This window comes from Neomonachus schauinslandi, chromosome 6, assembly GCF_002201575.2.
Source record: "Neomonachus schauinslandi chromosome 6, ASM220157v2, whole genome shotgun sequence".
Classification (NCBI taxonomy): Eukaryota; Metazoa; Chordata; class Mammalia; order Carnivora; family Phocidae; genus Neomonachus; species Neomonachus schauinslandi.
In genome coordinates, this window is record NC_058408.1 from 95,009,970 (window position 1) to 95,017,063 (window position 7,094).

General features: G+C 33.9%; 1 pseudogene; it reads left to right on the plus strand.

The window, feature by feature from the left end:
* The first annotated feature begins 677 nt into the window (after positions 1–677).
* On the plus strand, positions 678–1,281 carry LOC110589393 (annotated as a pseudogene).
* Positions 1,282–7,094: the final 5,813 nt, after the last annotated feature.

The following is a 7,094-nucleotide window of genomic DNA, read 5'->3' on the forward strand; positions in this document are numbered from 1 at the left end:
TGCATGCCCATTTGATAATCAGGGGCAGGAGAAGCTCAGAAATATGCCTCAGCCAAGAGTTTTGGAGAAATTAACTATGCTATGCTCCTCACCCTCAATTTCATTATGGCAAAACCAATAACAAGAACACATGCAATAGTCATATCCTGTCCTTGAATGGCACTGTGTGGATTAAGGAGAAGTCATTAACTAGTCCAAACACTTAGAACTTCGTTTTTCTTATTAATCGTCAAAGCAACTTAAAGATACAGGAAAAGTAAATTATTATCAGGCTTTGTTTATGGGTGAAACGTGTAACAAAAAAATTTTCTATGCATCAAGTATCTTTATTGGGCATAAATTTTCCTAAACAAAATCTCAGCTTTTAAGAAACATTCTTTCTATTTTTTTTTATTTTAATTAACTGAAATTCATTTGTAATTCCAGCCTTTATTCCACCAGAAGAAAGTAATCTAATCTAAGTTAATAGAGTTATTTTTTTGTGTATCCAAGGATCCACTCTCACAGCATTCCCTTTCCTAGGGATCAAATATACTTTCCTAGTAAGAGTGGATTGCCAAGAGGGCATTTATCATCACTACCCATGATAGTGGGCATTGGCTTGGCATCCAAGTTCCCATCAGTTCTCAATTCATGAGGCCAGGCAGATCAAAGCTGTAATCTTTGGATTTAACTACATGGCCACTTTAGACCTTGTATGTTTTCAGTTCTTTTGATGGCCCGGTAGAAGCATGAGAAGTGATATGTAACATCAAAAGCTAATACTTAGCCTTTCCGGTGCCAGTGTCCCAGATGGAGTTGCAGTGGTTTGGCTGGAGGAGAACCACGACTAACAGCGAAGGAACGCACTTTCATTGCCATCAAGCCTGATGGCTACAGCGCAGCCTCGTGGGAGAGATCATCAAGCATTTTCAGCAAAAGGAATTTCACCTTATTGCTATGAAATTAATTCAGTCTTCTGGAGACCTTCTCAAGGAACACTACATTGTCCCGAAGGACTGTGTATTCTTTGCCGGCCTGGTAAAGTACATGCAATCAGGGCCTGTGGTTGCCATATCCTGGGAGGGGCTGAATGTGTTGAAGACAGGCCGAGTGATGCTCAGGGACCCCAACCCTGCAGACTCTAAGCCTGGACCACCCGTGGGGACTTTTGCATCCAAGTTGGCAGGAACATTGTCCATGGTAGTGATTCTGTGGAGTGCAGAGGAGATTGGCTTGTGGTTCAGCCTGAGGAGCTGGTGGATTACTTAGAGCTGTGCTCAGAACTAGATCTATGAGTGACAAGAGAGCAGACCTCAGTGCTTTGCCTCCTACATTCCCTTTCCTTCCCATAGGCAGGGGGCCAGGCTCCAGCAAATCCAGTTATTCTTGAGAACTTTCTTATAATCTGGAGAGGAACTCTGGGAATACTCCCTGTACAGTATTATGTGCTACATCAGATTAAACATTTCTTCCCAAAGTAAAAAAAAGCTACTACTTGATAAATTTGGGGTTTTTTTAATTTTTACAAAGCATGTTCCATTGCTTGGATGAACTAATCCTGTCTGGAGGGAAATAAATAAAAAGAAAAAAAATTATTGAGAATGAAAAAGAAACACATCAGTATATAGTCTCATTTTTAAATTAAACTCTGAAGTAAATAAAATGAAAGATGAAAACTCCTGCTTTCTAATTGGTAGTTTATTGCATTGAATAAAACTAGCTTCACTGAAATATAGATGGCCAGAATGTTACCTGAACCCTAGTCCTACTTGCTATCTTTTGAATCTTTCTATCTATCTATCTATCTATCTATCTATCTATCTATCTATCTATCTATCATCTATCTATCATCTATCTACCTATCTATCTAATCTCAATCAAATATCATCTATCTATGCATATTTGAATAAATAACAAATGTATACATATAAGACTAACACATGTGAATCACAACCCAGCTGAAGAAGTAGAACACCACAAGTAGCTGTCAATACTCAAATGTCATTTAAATCCTTCTGCCTTCCCTTGAATATTGAATACATTTCTTAATTTTGTGCTTATTACTCTTCTGCTTTTAACAATAGTCTTCCTATAAATGGGTGTGTTCTGAAATATAATACTGTTATATTTTGTATATGTTGAATTTTATATCAATAATATCACACTGAATGGATTATTTGTTTTTTTCACTCAAAACTGGCTTTTTTTTTTTTAACATTTATCCATGTTATTTTACACAAATCTGTTTGATCTTTTTCAATGCCTTAAGTATTTCATTGGATGGATATTGTACAATTTTAAAATCCATTTCAACATGTTCTGCATGATACCACTTTGAAACTTTTTTGAGATATGCTTTTTGTCTAAATGCAAAAAATAGGGCACCTGGGTGGCTCGGATAGTTAAACGTATGCCTTCAGCTCAGGTTATGATCCCAGGATCCTGGGATCGAGCCCTACATCGGGCTCCTGGCTCAGCGGGGAGCCTGCTTCTCCCTTTCCTTCTGTCTCTCCCCCTGCTCATGCTCTCTCTTTCTGTCTGTATCTCTGTGTCTCAAATGAATAAATAAAATCTTTAAAAAAATAAATAAATACATAAATGCAAAATATAATAATTTCTTCATGAGCAGGGGTACCTTTGGGCAAAAATGACTTAATTGACTATTACAGATCAATGATTCCAATATGAAATATAATCTACTCATCTTCCCTCTCTGATTTCATGTTCTGAAAACAACCTTATCTGTTTTCTTCCTCAGTAGACGTGACTATGGGGAGCTATCAGTCCTGCTGTCATGAGTATTCCAACTTGTTTGTCAGTATTACTTTTCTCCTTGTAACCAACAAATGGAACTTGTAGTTTATATGTCAGTCTCTTGTGAATCTCCTGATTTGGGGCTGGTATAAACTTGCACCAGAGCTTTCAAATCCATTTTGTGGCATGGCAAACCCAAGGATCAAAACCCTGGGTCTGTAGAAATCCTTCCATCTCTCTTGTTACTTTGCCACACTATTTGTTAGAGATTTCCTTCCCTAAAAACTACAGACAGTGATGTTAGCTTTATGCACAGTAACTCAATTGCATAATCAGGAAAAATGTATAATTAATGAAGAGGTATAAATGGCCAAAGCAAATAAATAAAAGTCTTCATGATCTAATATAACACTGCACCATATTTATTCTTGTAAGATATCAGCTGCAATATGTATTAACAATGAATTTTTTTCTCCTATTTTCTTTGTGCTTTTAAAAAAATTTTTACTTCTTTTTTGTTCCTCATTTTCCTCTTTCCTTTATTCTTTATTGGCTTTCCTTGTTAATAATTGAGAAAAGTTAATAAGGTTTGAGTTTGTATTATGAATGGGAAGCAGTAGGAAATAATCATATGTTATTTTAAAAATTAAAATGTATTGTGCTAATTCATCAGATAAAGACTGGCAAAAATCTGTTGAAACCTGAGAAATAATTAATGTCTTTCAAAGATAATTGGTGGGAACCAAGATAATTTCTAATTAATAATTGACAGTTAAATAGAACCAGATAAAGTAAAAAAAAAAAAGTTAGTTCAAACTCTGAAATAAGATTTTATTAAAAAGAAGCATATTTTGACTTACAAAGCCTAAATTCTGTCTTGTTTTTTTATCTTCAAGATAAAATTTCCTTGAAGATTTAAGGAAAATAATTACATAAATATGATGCTAGTTCTTGATGAATCTACTTTTCAAATGGTTTGCCTTACACTAATTATCTTATGTTTGCCTAAGGATTATATTTGGATGTTATCACAGTAGCCTTTTTTATTCTGATATTCATACAGTCTATTTATTCATGCATATTAATGCTGTGTATCAAATAAACTGTGTCATTGCCATAGGCAAAATTGTATGAACAATAGAAATCTCAAAGGAGACTTTTTCAGATCACATTAATACTGTTTTGCATCTGTCTCATCTTCCATTTGTCTGTAGGTAAATATTAGAATTGTAACTTCAAAGGTGATTTCTCCCCTCACAGAATTATTTTCCCAACAATTATGGAATCAAATGTTACAGAAATTCATATTTCTTTTTTGTTAACCTCTCCATATTTTCAGACTTCCCTTTGTGAAATAATACATACAACATGTGGTTATTATTTAATATGCCCAGACAAAATTTTTGGTGATTACGCAGTCATTCATGTTCATTGAGTACTATAGGTATAAATTCTTATACATGAAAAAGTAACCTTTGTTTAATTGTTACTAGTGACTAGTTATGCCTTTCTATATTGTTGTGTTCATTACTGCAAATTCATTTAAACATAAAGTTAATAAATCATATGCAGGTGATGTTTAAATTTGGAAACTTACTTATCATAAGATCTAAGCACCTAATCCACAATGTTATTAACTGAGATGAAGTAAGCATATTAATTATAAACTCAAGAATTTTTATTTTATTTTTTATTATGTTCAATTAGTTCAAGTTCAATAAACTCAACTATTTAAATATGTATTCCCAAGACTAATATTGTCAGATTCACTGTTAGTATACAATGTATATGACGGACTCATCTGATGCATGAAGTAATTTTAAAATTAAAAATGGTGAGGGGTCACCTGGGTGGCTCAGTCACTTATGCATCTTGGTTTCTGATCAGGTCATGATCTCGTGGTTGTGAGATTGAGCCCTGGGTCCCACTCTGGGCTCAGCATGGAGCCTGCTTCAGATTCTTTCTGCCTCTCCTTCCCACTCATTCTATCTCAAATAAATAAATAAATAAAATCTTTAAATGGTAAGCATTAAGAGAATTTTATGTCAGTGAAATTTTTTAATGAGCCTGAAACAAAAAAGATAAAAAGAAATTGAATATATAGTTGACTTATTTTATTTTTAAACAGGCAAGATATAGAAATTATACTGTTCATGGACAATACTTTTTACTTGCATGAGACCAAAAGCATACATAAGAGAGCATAGCAAGCATGACTTGCTAAATCTTAACTTTGATGACCTAGAATCTTTGATGATAGGTTTCTAAACTATTTTCTGAACACATTTCTTATTTCTTGGGCCAGAACATTTGCATAAGCACTGCTGTCATTACCATTTCTTCTTCTATGAGGACCTCTGACAGGTTCATGCATGAAATATGAACCACTGTCAGACTTAAATAAATTTAACTTAAAGATTCTTATTTGGGAAGGGAAAAATATGAGTGTTTCCTCTGTGAACATTGTATGTCAAATATACCAAACTATCAATTTGTTAGCAAAACTGTCAATTTATGAGTGGTTGGGTTGAATAGAAAGATTCAGAAATAACCAAGCAACATTCTTAAGATATGCAACTTTTTAAAATAATAGCTATAGTTATTCATCACTGTAAAACAAATTTGATTATTTCTATAGAATTGACAATTAATAGAATCACAAATTTCAACCACAGAAGATTAATACATATGTAATCTGAAATTATCAAATCAGTCATTCTCTAAAGTCACATATGTATGAGTGCGTGAATGTGTTTAATTGTACATATACTTTTAAAAATATATAACACTACTTTTGTGGCACCAAATTAATATTCCACTTTTTTAGATGTTTTGCAAATATATTTCTATTGTTCAAGTTTTGCTAATTAGAAATGTTTTCCAAGTCATATACGGAATGATATTTAGAGCACATTCAACATTGATTACAATTATGATTTAAAGATCATTTGATTTTTTTAAAAAGTAGTCAATATGTTTACAATGTAAACAAGTCTGGTAAAATATCAGATATTACAGAGTCCTGTGAGTCATGCTGTAAATCCTGGGCTTTCTCTTAAGAAAATGTAAAGTGACAAACATGTTTTAAGCAGAGAAAATGTACCATGATTAGATTGCATTGTTCAATAATGAGTCTTTCTGGAATGAGGAGATGAAATTGAAGAAGGCAATGGTTTTAGTGAGAAATAACAGTGAATGGAGTTAGCCTGAGATCACTGGTGGGTGGAGAATTGGAAGATAGGAAAGGTAAAATTGACACAGCTTGGTGACTAATTGTACATCACTGGGTGAAAGGAAAGGAGATGTTAAGGATGATGTAGGTGTTTCTGGACTGAGTGACTGGGTAAATGTTGGCACCCCTCAATAAGATAGGGAATATTGGAATGAGAAACTATTGTAGGGGAATATTACGCATTTTGCTTTACATACGTTTGGCTTGGGGTACCTAATATGCAGTTTAACAGTGGGTCTGGTACTCAAAAATTAATCAGAGCTGGAGTTAAAAACTTGGAAATAGTCTGAATATAGCTGAAAATGGAAATTGCTGGAGAGAATGAATTCATTTAAAGGTGGTATAGAGTGAGAAAAGAACATTATTGAAATTAGAGAATTCAGAACTTCAAACATTCGATTGCTATACAAAGAAAGATGAATAAGCAAAACAGATTGAAAAGAAGTCAAAGTAGAGGAAAACACTGTGATTATGGTGGTATAGAAATCAGAAAAAGAAATCTCAAGAGGATTTTTTAAAAAAATCAAACAGTGCTGAATTGCACTAAAAGTTGTTTAAAAATTATTCTTGGCAACTTTTAGTGGAATAATTAGATATGAAGCCAAAGAGATATGTTGAGAATAAGCTGATGTGAGAAACCGGAGTCAATGAATAAACAGACAACTGAATAGTTCAAAGAGTTTAAAAAGGGGGATGAAATAGAAAAGATAGTAACTAGAGGAAAGTGTATTGAAAGTATGTGGGACAAAGGGATTCTTTTTAAAGATGGGTTTCACTTAAGTCTGTACAAGCCACATAGATTAGTAAGTAGAGATGGTCTTAGGGGCATTGAAGAAAGAGCTAAAGGAACTCAGGGAACTTTTCATGGGACGGTAGAAGGACTCAGTACCGAGAGAGCAGGTACAAGGCTGGTTTTCACAGCAGCAGAACACAAGTGAGGGACTCCCCTCATGATCTGTGTGAAATGATCTCAAATAGATAAAATAATTAAATGTCACCTGGGAATTTGTTAGTTCTCAAGCTTCATCTCAGATTTAGTAATTCAGACTCTGGAGGTGGGACACTGCAATCTGTGTCTTAAAAGGCTCCCAGTAATCCTGCACACAATAAAAATTTTTTTTGATAG